This window comes from Macrobrachium nipponense, chromosome 19, assembly GCF_015104395.2.
Source record: "Macrobrachium nipponense isolate FS-2020 chromosome 19, ASM1510439v2, whole genome shotgun sequence".
NCBI classification, from domain to species: domain Eukaryota; kingdom Metazoa; phylum Arthropoda; class Malacostraca; order Decapoda; family Palaemonidae; genus Macrobrachium; species Macrobrachium nipponense.
Window position 1 is genome coordinate 31,877,346 of NC_061088.1, and position 12,445 is coordinate 31,889,790.

The window sequence follows — 12,445 nt, forward strand, 5'->3', positions numbered from 1 at the left end:
TGCTCGATCATAGACAGCCTCAACTTCGAATGGTTAACTTAACATCTTGATAAGATGAAAACCAATTCGGTTTTCCAGTCCTCCAATGTTTATGGGTCTGTCATAAATTTTAAATGGAATATTTCCATCATTACATCACTTTACCTTTGCAAAAATTGGTTTTCATTTATCAAGGACAACCAATCCCTTAAATTATAATATTTAGGGTAAATTATAAATCTGACAACAACAATTCAGATCTTGCAACAGTAAGTACTTCCCAACTTCCTATCTCTCAACCAGAGATATAAACTGCACATTTAATCCTTAAGGTCTGTTAACAGACATACAGAGCAAGTTGTGGGATGCCACCCTTAAGGCACGTGTCTGCCTAACCATCCTAATAACTTGACCAAGTTAAGCACAAGTAAGAGTGATCTTAAATTTGGTTAAGATCTAATCCCACCTCATTAGGGATATAATCACTTATGATTATTTTTCTCACAAACAATTGCTTACATCATCATTCAGGCTCATTCACTCAATAAACATGAGCAGGAAAACCTTTACTTCGAGGATAATATACCTCTTAAAGAATCCTAATGACTAACTTACATATTAGTCACTTAACTTTATACATCAGTCACATAACTTTATAAACTCAACTAGAGTTTGTAAAGTTTTGGATGAATAACTTCTCATACAAAATTTTTAACCCGGCCAAGTTCATATAAAATTCAACTGAATATAAGTTCACTGTACACAAAGCAGGTAGTATATGCATCAGATCCATAATCTATGAATATAATATACACATACAACAATATATACTTGGAAATGGAGATAATGGTCATGTATATGAACTCATAAAGCATTTAATTATAAAAATATTCACAGAAAATACAAAACTATACAATACAGCACAGAAAATACAATGGTCTCAAAGTTCTTCAATTTCACTGCATCAGGGATATCTTTAATTTCCTGCATTTTTACTAACCACTGTTATGGTCCTATAAAGGGTTTCACCTTGTCAGCAGCATGTTCAATCTCAATTTCCCGCCAAACCTGCATAATCTTTATCTTCTACTAATGGGTACCTTAGGGTTTAAAGGGGTTTGTAACCTTGCCTGTTCACCTTTTCTTTTCCATTGCAAATCATACCATCACATCTGCATATACCATTGATATCATGAATAAAGATTCGCCACATATCCTTAAAAAATCACCTTAACCACCTGAAAAAATTCAAATGACCTACGGGCTGCTTTTAGCTAAAGCCCGTGCTGGCATAAAGCCAGCTTAATCTTCAACAACAACAACAACAACATAATATTGGCTTAACATGCAAAGTGGTGATTTAGTATATCCCCTAAAAACTGACTACAAAATATGTTATTTCCCATTTTTGACCATTTCAGCAGGTAATAGTGTAGTTATTTCTTGTTCGACTCTGGTAAGTACTATCAGCATCTGCAGAAACAGAGTACATGACTAAAAAAATCTAGCATCCCACACCGTGTATTTACCATACTGTACGTATATGTATACATTATTGAGGTGTCAGTTGCCCTGACTTAAACATTTGGAGCTACCATACTTTTAGGAAAATTAACTTAAACTATCCTATACATAACAATTCAAACCTTGGCATAGAATAATAGAGGTACCTAATAGTCCTAGGCTTATATTGTAGTCCTATTCTTAGCTGGAACAGGTACTTGACGGTTGAATCTTCATTGTTGCAGATATAGGACTGAGGGAACGGCTAGAATTTTGGTGTCGTGTGGGGTTCGAGATTTGAAGGAAAAACAGAAGAGAGATAAGTTTACATGCATGCAATGTAGGGCATGCAAAAATAATAATTGAGGAAACGTTAAACACAGGTGTATTATTCTTAGCTACACAGTTGGCCTTTACTTGCTATTATTGTGGTTTAACTACTGGACATCAGGTTGGACTGTTCTTGACACTACATTGCAATACACGTCTTTGTGGCAGCCGACAGGACTGCAGGGCACTGGTCACTCATCTTGATCCAGTCTGTACAGTATGGGATCTGCAAACGAACAGATTTGACTGCTGGTGCGGCCTCTTTTTCAAATGTCCCCTTCATGTGGCATCATTATGCCAGAAGCTGATTGGTTATCCTGGCTCCTAGACACAAGGGCCAATCAAGAAGGGATGTAGAGATGCATGGCACTCTTTTGAACTATACAAGCCACGCCAACTGCTAACATCTTTGGCGGTTGTCATGTGTTGTTGCAAATACAAACAGTATCACCTATAACGGTTTCACGGGACTTTAGAATATCATGGAAAGGCATATTCAAAACTCTTATCGAATCAGCTCATTGACTGGGCCCCCACAGTTTTTTTTTTTTATATTTCTTCTTAACAGTAGTTGAGTACATTGTGATAGCAACTTAGTATTTGTATTCCTTCAGTAATTGTTCCATCTAGAATTGGTTCTTATACTGGTTCATACACTGGACCCCTATTCTGGTTCCCTACTTCAGGGAGAAATTGGTAATTTCAAATTAAAATAAGGGGAGCTACATTCCTTTTCCCTCTAGTGTTGATGGAACAGAGCGATTTGAGCTTATGCAACTACGCACTTGGTTACAGTTACTCACTTAGGTACAAACACTCGAGCATAGACAATCTCAACTTCGAGTGGTTAACTTGATATCTTGATAAGATGAAAACCAGTTCAGTTTTCCAGTCCATCAATTTTCATGGGTATACTGTCATAGATTTTAAATGGAAGATTTCCATCATTACAATGGGTTTACTGTTCAGTTCGTGGTTCTTTCGTCAGATATCAAACTGTTACTATTTCCACAGCTTATTCTGTTGTTTCTATCCATGGCTCTCGGAATATCATTGGCCAGGGTGCTGGTGTTGGTATTGGACTTATTTTTGGTAGATTTGTTTTTGCTTTTAACTTTAGCAATACAAGCTAATCTAGCACTGCATGATTTAAACCACGAATAATGGAAATATCCCCATATTGTGAACCATACTGGCTCAGAATTGTCCCTCTGAAGGTCGCTATTTTCCAGGAAGGACTTTGTGTTTTGTTTCTCACTTTTGGGCTTTGAAGATATGAAAGAGCTCCAGAATAGGGTCCAGAGGGACGTCCTGTTTGGTTGCAGATGATGGTCTTGTTTAGTTTTTCATTCAGGTTTGGTATAGTTTAGGATGTTTAGGATCTATGTTAACCTTGAAAAAGTCGATTTTCTCATGGTCTTTTGATATGACTGGGAATGATAAAATCGTTAAACTGCAGAACAGCTGAGGGAATAATCATTAACCAGTGGAGGGGATTCTATTACCCAAACCTGTAGTTATCGTGCTACTGGGTAATGTACCAGTGAGGGGAGGGTAAAGGATCCTTGAAGAGGAACCTGTCTAAGAACAAATTCATACTAGAGACTTTTCATGTTAGAAACCAGTGTCCTGTATTGGCTTGTATCAGAGGTTAACCTTATGCTTTTGTTAGATCTGAAGGATACATTATCTCAAATATTCATCGATCCAGATTCTCGGAAGTACAATGCTTCCTCTTCATCTGTGACAGAATAGTTCCAGTTCGGTTTGTATCGTTGACTGCCCGACAGGTGTTCACGTGTGTGAACATTGGTGTCGCTTTGTGCCCCTTCATTTGTTGTATCAAATGAATGGAAAGATTTTTCTTATTGCCGTTTCTTTGTTATTTGTTCGAAATTTCAAAAACAAAAGTATATAGCAGATTCATTCTAAACGCTGACACTTTCGTGACTAACAAGTCCGTTGAGAGAGAGAGAGAGAGAGAGGTTCTGAAAATGTCACCTAAAAACAGCTTCTCAACCGTCGAAATATTTTAAGATTTATTCTAAAGTTTCCAATGATCAGAAAGGTGTCTGACTCTGAAACATATTCGGACAACTTGACCAAAATCAGTCCAAGAAGGACCCTTTGCGGTTGAAAGATTGGGACTTTTTATCTGTGAATTATTCTGTGACCTTTTTTCCTGGATTCGTTAACTCAGGTGTCGTTTTGTGCTCGTTTGGTAGTTGTGTCAAATGAATGTAAAAAAATTGTTATTTTTGCTTTTTCTTCGTAATCTATTCAAAACCTATTTGGACAACTTGACCAAAATCAGCCCAAGAAAGATTTTATCTTCACTTTACCATTGACATCTCACTTGTTTATGTGAATAATGTGACACGACTCTTACGTTGCCCCATGTCTAGTCAGCACTCGAATAATGTTAGTTAAAACTCTGTTACTATGTAGGACGAGTTAGCATTCGATATTAAATAAATATATTATTGCATTCTGTTGTAATTCAGTGACTCCACCTTCGGCTGTAATAACACTTAAGAATTAAGCATAAGATTCTCGTTATGCTAACGTTAAAGTATTTTAATGTTTAGATAACTGTGGCATCTTAAAAATGTAAGGAAAGTCGTAGTTTTAACTTGAGCCAAGGTCATTTCGAGTAGTAGTGAAATCATCTGTTTTAACCCAAGTACGTTTTCATGACAAAATTTCTGAGCTGAAGGCTTTTCCTGCTCTTTGACTTCATTTTGAAATTTGCGTATTTGATAATTTTGGAGAAAATATGTGAACAACATAAAGAAACCACAAATGTACTAAAACATAAAACCTGTCGATACATAGTAACATAATTATCTGTGATAATGGTGAGAGTCAGCATCCGGTGTGATGAGGTGTCGAAGCTGGGAGGCAGAGGTATGATCATACTACAAAGGATCAATTCTATAGTGTGATTGACGAGTTTAAGTCCAAAACTCGGAATGAATTCAACCACGATGACGAGGTTGAGTGTCGTCCTCTGAGCGGGAAGCGGCTCTTGAGTATTGAGTTACTCCTGAGCATTGAAGACCGTTCCCTCATGGGCTCGCCCTTGAGTGGAGGAGAACGTCACAGGCTGAGTGGTTGAGTTCCAATCCACTATTGGATCCTATGATTTTCTTTTAAATTTCCCTTTAAGGGATAAAAATCTCTAATGATCAACCCCTGTATGGCTATTAGCCTTACAAGCCTCCAAAAAATCAATGACCTTTACTTTGATTTAGAAACAAGTTTTCCAATGAAGATTTCCTACTTTATTTTCACCTTTTTCAAATATACTTTGTTCTACCTGTTCTACCTTTTGTGTAATTTTTATCGCTGCAGTTTGGCCATCAGGATATTAATAAATGCCTCCTTAAGTGTCTGTCTAGTTTGCCTAGTGTCACTTATGATAATGGTTGTTTTTCTATTATGTTGGGCACATGTCTTGCAGTTGGGTTTCTTTTGAAGGTTATGAGTGTCAGCGTTTGTTAATTATTACTTCCTTTAAATATATGATTGTTCTCTTTTCAGTGTTTCAAAGCCAGATTTTTGGGATTGATATTCTTTCATACAGCTATTCAGTAATTTTGATAATATTCTGCAGCTAGCGATTATACCCTTTTACGCAGATGTTTATTAGATACTGATTTCTGTGATAGTTAGGATATATACCCTAATATCCTGCATTCCTTGATATTATGTTATGATTATATGGATCCTAATACTCAGAATACTGAGGAAAACTTGCATATAATTGAGCACCGACAGTTTTTCCAACTCACTGATTCTCCAATTCACTAAGATGTACAATAGTCACTGTTGACCATATTTGTGTTTTTGGTTTCCAACAACAGTTTGCTTATACCTTGTAATAGTACATGTTTATTGCTGGTAGGTCATATGAATATTTTGCAGGTGGGAAGGTGATTTTAAGGATATGTGATATCAATGGAATATGCAGGTGAAATGATATGATTTGCAAAAGTGAAAGGAAAGGTGAACAGGCAAGGTTACAAACCCCTTTAAACCCTAAGTTACCCATCAGTAGGAGAAAAAGATCGATTTTAGCGAGTCTGGCGAATCAGAGATAGCCAGTAAAGCAATCGAAAAAGTTATCGTCGTAGAAAAACGAAAAAAAAAAACCCTACAAATCTAGGGAGTTCAATTACCATTTTTCATTACTCGAAGAAAGAAAGAAAAAAAAACTTTGTTAGTTAGAAATCGGTGATAGAAAAACGAAAAATTATCAGTTTTAGAAACGGCAAAAGAAATCTGATGAGAAATTTAGGGAGCGGTTACAGTTTCGTTGGGCAAGAGTATCGTTTGCTAAATAATTGGCGGACGAATACAAACAAGATGGCGGGATTATGTTTTGGCGCAATTTTTGAAAACGTGCAGTAATAGAATATTGAAAAGCCTATAAAAACGGCAAGGGGGACCTTGTTTGGAACTGGGGTTTTCGGTGGGGGTGGGGAACACATAAAAAAGGGCAAATGGACATGGTAAGGGGGTACCTATTGGGAAACCAGGGTTTTTTGTGGGGGGGGGGGGGGGGGGCTAGGAGGACAAAGACGGCTACAATTAACATTAGGAAATCCACGAAATGGCTGTATGGCTGACGACCTACTCTCCATTTGTAGTTCGAACATATGGGCTGTTAGCCTAAGTGGATGTTCGTGGATGAGATGCACGCCCTGTCTAGCTAAACTGTCTCCCTACTCTACATTTATAGTCCGAAAATAAAGGCTGTTAGCCTAAGTGGACGTCTGGCATGAGATGTGTGGCCTGGGTAACTAAACTGTCCCCTTCTCTACATTCGTATTCTGAACATATGGGCTGTTAGCCTAAGTGAGTGTTTGGGCGTGAGATGCACAGCATGGGTAACTAAACTGACCCTAACCAAACAAACCCACCTAACCTGACTTATAGTGCATGCCCTAACCTGGCTGGGGGGGGCAAAGTGGACCCCCCCAGACATCCCCCTAACCGAACATTTCCGATAGTGCTAGTCCCTGACCTAACCAGCTCTGACTAACCTAACCACACCTAGGACAACACTGCCTTACCTGGCTGGGGGGACTTCGCCCTCTCTGGACCCTCCCAGAAAGCACACAAAATTCTTTGACTGAAAACTGTATAAAACCGCACTTACCTTATTCAAAATTGGAGTCGTCAAATTCGGAAATTACCAATTCGGACAACTCGATTCTTCCTTTCTTTGGGGCTTGATCAACTGTTTTTGGTGGGATCTGGACGGTTGGAATTGGGGGAATAAGCAAGCGTGGAAATGACGAATCCATTTGTATGGCAGCGTGTTGTGATTGTTGGGTGAAGTTGGACCGCATTTTGATGCTTGGGATACGATGCGGACACAGCCATGTTGGGAATCTGGCAAGGACTGAGAAAGGTTGCAGGGCACATTGGGTTGCGGGTCGCAGGAACAACGGTCACACGGTCGTCAGCTGTTTGGGGCGGAACTATTTACCTTGGCGGAGGGATTGGTGGCCTGGGCAGAGGGAGTTACACGGCCTGCCCGACGAATCTATACATTACCTGAATTTAGACTATCAGAACTAGCAATAAACATGATTCATTACAAGGTATAAGCAAACTGTTGTTGGAAAGCAAAAACACAAATATGGTCAACAGTAACTATAGTACATCTTGGGGGATTGGAGTATAAATGAGTTGGAAAAACTGGCGGTGCTCCATTATATGCAGCAAGTTTTCCTCAGTATTCTGAATATTGGGATCCATATAATCATGACATAATGTCAAGGAATGCAGGAAATTAGGGTATGCGTATATCCTAAGTATCACAGAAATCAGTAGTATCTAATAACCATCTGCGTAAGAGGCAATAATCCCTAGCTGCAGAATATTATCAAAATTACTGAATAGCTGTATGAAAAAATATCAATCCCAAAAATTTGGATTTTGAAACATTGAAAAGAGAACAATCATATATTTAAGGAAAAAATAATTAACAAACGCTAACACTCATAACCTCCAAAAGAAAGCCAACTGCAAGACATGTGCCCAATATAATAGAAAAAAGACCATTATCATAAGTGACACTAGGCAAACTAGACACACTTAAGGAGGCATTTATTAATATCCTTATGACCAAACGGCAGCGATAAGAATTACGCAAAAGGTAAAACAAATTTGGAAAAGGTGAAAATAAAGGAGGATAATGCCTGGGTTTCAGAGGTTGTGCAGGAGAAGGTTGAGGAGTTTGTGGTGGAGGAGGCAGATTCGTCCTCGGGTCTATTCTCGGCTTGCTTGAAGGTCTTCTTCGGGGCAATGGCTGGTGTTCTTGAGGTCATGCAAGTGGCAGGGGGATGCCCTTCATCCTCCAAATCTTCTCCAGTCTGACGGGACATCCCTTAAACCATGCATGGTGTGACTGGTGACAGTTTGTACATCGGGCAACAGTGTGGCCCTTTGCTTTGAACTTTTGAAGGCATACTTCAGTCTCGTAACGTTGGCTACAAATCCTGCTGACATGGTGGGCCGTACACTCCCTCTTGAGATGTCCAAACCTCTCGCACTTAAAACATCTCAAAGTTTGAGAATAAAGGCTTCTATACGGTATCTTCTGAGGATCCCAAGGTCTATAAAGGCTGTTATGTCTCCCCTGAAGGTTTCTTCTACATTTAAGGTCTTCTCTGTCATGTCCTTTTCCTTCTTCACAGTACATCTCTTCGCGGTCACGATGTTCGGCACCTGCAAGATACAGTCAGTGGTGATGTACATGGGGACTTGCAAATCATCCCCTTCATAATCTTATCAGCAGGATCCAGCAGAATGCAGGAGGGATCTTTCTTGAGCAGCTCAGCAGAATGTTGGTCTGTCGGAGAAATGATAAATTCCCCTTTCAGATTGGGCTGGGCTTGAAGTTTGGTTTCAGGATGCTTCTGTAAGGATGGCATTTCTGCCGAAATGTCTGTCTTTTCATTGTACATACCTTTTTATATATAAACCCAAATGTAGAGCAGTTTGCGGCCTTTCCGCCAATATATATATCAAATTATGTATCCTGTACGCTTAATTATATGTATATTTGTATGTGCAAGAACGCACAATCGCAGCGGGACTCCATCCCCTTTTGTATGTGCGCGTGTTGGACAATGCGTTTCTGTCTGCACAGCCTCCTTATGTATATCTGTTTCTGATTAATAGACCAGTACAGTTCTCTCAATGTCTGTTTGATCCTCACAACTGGTGACCTCTGTTTTATGACAGGCAGCAGTTTTGGCCACTCCCTCCAGAAAACCATTAACAGACTCAAAATGGCGCCTCAGTCTTGGTTTTCTGGCACTCCTACCCACGGTTGACCAAATGCCATTAGTGGACTTAAAATGGGACATCCTCAACAGGAGTGTTTTGGCATTCCTGTCATGGTTTGGTCAGCCATTAATAACTCAGTCAACCATAGGTAAACACCATTAGTAGAAGAAATAAAGTGCTCATGCATTTTGGTGTTTGTGAGATGACAAACATAGAGAACTTGGGTGCTCCCCCTACACCCCACACTGTGCCCTTGCAAGCTGCAGCCATATGCCCGCCGCCTCACCCCACCACCCTCTACTACATCCAACTGCCTCCCTTCTCCCAGCAGAATGTAGTATCCTGGCTCCAGTGAACTGAGATCCAGTTCAGACTCGATGGCATCACAGAGGAGAGGATCAAGGCCGACTTGATCGCTGCAGCTCTTCCGGAGAAGGTTTTCGGCCTTCTCACACCATGGATGGATACCCAACTCAAGGGTGCCTTTTGACAACCTTAAGAAGTTGGTCTAGGTTTTCTCCTTCCCCACCCCTGAGAGAACTGCCCACAACTTCGACCTGGTTGTCAACCTCTTGGTTGACACAGACGCGAGGGACGTCTGGGACAAGCTCCAGGGCCTGATGCTACTGCAGGAGAGGGATCCACAGGGATGTTAGAAGGAAGTTAGCCTTCCCAAAGAATTTTTCCTCTGCCAGCTGCCCCCAGAGGTGAGGGGCCAGATTTTGGAAACCTAAGAGATGGAGATGGAGGTCTTGGTGGAAAGGGCACATAGGCTGTTCGTTGCCACCTGGTCCATGAAGCTTGCTGCCCCACCCTCAACTAACTGCCCGCAGCAGGAGGACCCCGCAGAAGACTGAAAAGTGCGACCTCCTCCACTCCTACACGCCACTAAGAGACGAAGAGGGCGGCGCCCAACACTGCCTTCTCTGGCGGTGTCAGTAGCCAAGTCCCGTCCCATAGGATTCTATGTCAAAGACGCGATCTGTGACCACAGGATGCTGGTCGACACTAGGGCTATGCAATCGGTGTTCCTGCCATCAGCAGAGGACTGCAGCCTCACCCCTGATGCCCCAGCCGCCCTCGTAGCTGCCATCGTGACCCCCATACGGTGCTACGGCACCAAGTCCCAGACCATCGCATTCCTGTGTCGGACCTACACCTGTCCCGTCGTCATCGCTGATGTTAGAATTCTTCTCCTATGGGCGAAGCTCTTGGCCCACCACAGGTTTCTGGTAGTCGTAGCATGCCAACGCCTTCTAGACACCGAGACCTGCATCTCACGGCCACTCTCCACAGGTCCCAAGGTACCTGCCATCTACTACATACTACATCTCCCCCCCCCCCCCCCACAAGTATGCCTCCCTCCTATAAGAGTTTCCGGAGTTGTTCAAACACATTGTGTACCACCACATCGACTCCAAGGGGCCCCCCGACTTGTGCAAAATTCCGCTGCCTCCTGCTGAAGCGCCTCCAGGAAGCCAAGAAGGCGTTTGCAGAGATGGAGCAGATGGCCACCCTGATATCAGAAGCCACTGAAGACGCCTGTGCTGAAGCCCTCCTCTCCAGCTGGATCAGCCACTTCAGGGTGCCAGACGATGTACAACGGACCAGGGAACCGCCATCACCTTGGAATTCTGGACTGCCCTGGCATGCCTGATGTGGACGAAGCACCACACCACCACGGCCTTCAACCCTGCAGCAAACGGCATGGTGGAAAGGACTCGCTGCTCCCTCAAGGCCTCCCTGATGGCACGCTGCATGGGCCTCAACTGGAAGGCACAACTACCTTGGGTCCTCCTCGGCCTCTGCACCGCCTTAAGAGCCTACAGCGACCCATCACTTGCAGAGAAGGTCTATGGGGAAACTCTGACAGTGTCAGGAAAATTCTTCCCAGTCGACAACTGCAACGAGGATGTCCCCCTGTCAAGACTCGGTTCAGCCGCCCAGAAATTCATCCTCTGCCACGAGACCTTCTCCGACAGAAGGAAGCACTTCCGACCAAAAGCCTGGAATCCTGTGGACACATCTTCATCAGCAGAGACGCGACCCTTACTGCGGACTATATCGTGTCATCCGCCAATCAGAGAAGGCATTCCTCATCACGATCAGTGGCTGCAAGGACTGGGTTTCAATAGACTGATTGAAACCCACTTTCATCCCTAATGAAGACGACATTGCAGCAGGACCTCGCAGAACTCCTCCTCAGAAGGAAAAACCACTGGAACCCGCCAGCACGTCCAGAAATGGCCAAGGCCGCCCGAGAACAGCAGTCGAACCCCCAGGTCTCCCACCAGGGGAGGCATCCTGCTGTCCGACTTGTCAATAGACGAAGAGCCAGAGAACGTTCCCTGACAAATGGCGTCACGGGCCTGCAGACTACTCCGCCCTCCAGCAAGAGACCGATGGCCATTCATCCAATGATTATTGTCATATCCATTGTGTTGGGGGGGTGGTTAAGTATCTGTTAGGACGGTATTTCTGCTGAAATGTCTGTCCTTGCATTGTACATACCTTTTTATATATATACCAAAATGTAGAGCAGTTTGTAGCCTTTCTGCCAATATATATATCAAAATATGTATCCTGTACACTTGATATGTGTATTTGTAGATGCAAGAAAGTGTAAGGACAACGCTTTTTCCCTATTTTCATTGTAACTAATCATCAAGTCGCATTGTTCTTACTTCCGTCTGATAGAGCGTTCTGCGGCCTTTTCGCCGATGTATAACACATGCAATTCCATTATTTGTATGCCTAATTATATCTTAAATGTATGTCTGTAAGAAAACACAAATTTACTGTCTCGGAGTCATTTCTGTTTGCGGTGCGAGACTGCACTACATATCCGTCTGCACCTGTCTATGTAAACCCAGTTTGTCTGTAAATAAATCATCAGTACCCAGCTACCTGTCTTAATCTCTGGTCCTCACAACTGGTGACCTCCCGGAGTTGGTGACACAAGCGGTTTAGGCCCAGCCTTTAACGGACTAATTATGGCCGCTCACCTTCAGAGAACCTTTAACGGACTCAATACGACGCCACAGTTTAGGTCTCTGAAAACTCCACTGCGAGGACGACACCAACGCCATTAATGGACTAATCACGGCACTGCTTCCCAGCGTGTTTTGGCGTTTATTTCGAGGACGGGTAGCTGGGTGCTGGTCAGCCAATAAAAATTCAGGCGGCGGTTCAAAAAACGTCCATCCGACGTCGCGGCCTCCTTTGTCTCACCCGGGGGACGCCAGATATCTTCTTGACCCGCCGCACCTGCGGGGCTCCTCGGTTTTTTCCCCCAGCGCCACTGCCGAACCTGCGAGTCCCCAGACAA

At 42.7% G+C, this 12,445-nt stretch overlaps 1 protein-coding gene and 1 non-coding gene across 2 annotated transcripts in view; both read left to right on the plus strand.

Annotated features, from left to right (window-relative positions):
- The window catches only part of LOC135215652 (annexin A4-like), a 250,951-nt gene that overhangs the window by 51,840 nt on the left and 186,666 nt on the right, over positions 1–12,445 (plus strand). The window lies entirely within an intron of this gene.
- On the plus strand, positions 4,722–4,927 carry LOC135219390 (small nucleolar RNA U3). The gene has a single exon (XR_010315431.1). It is a non-coding gene; the product is annotated as a small nucleolar RNA U3 (small nucleolar RNA).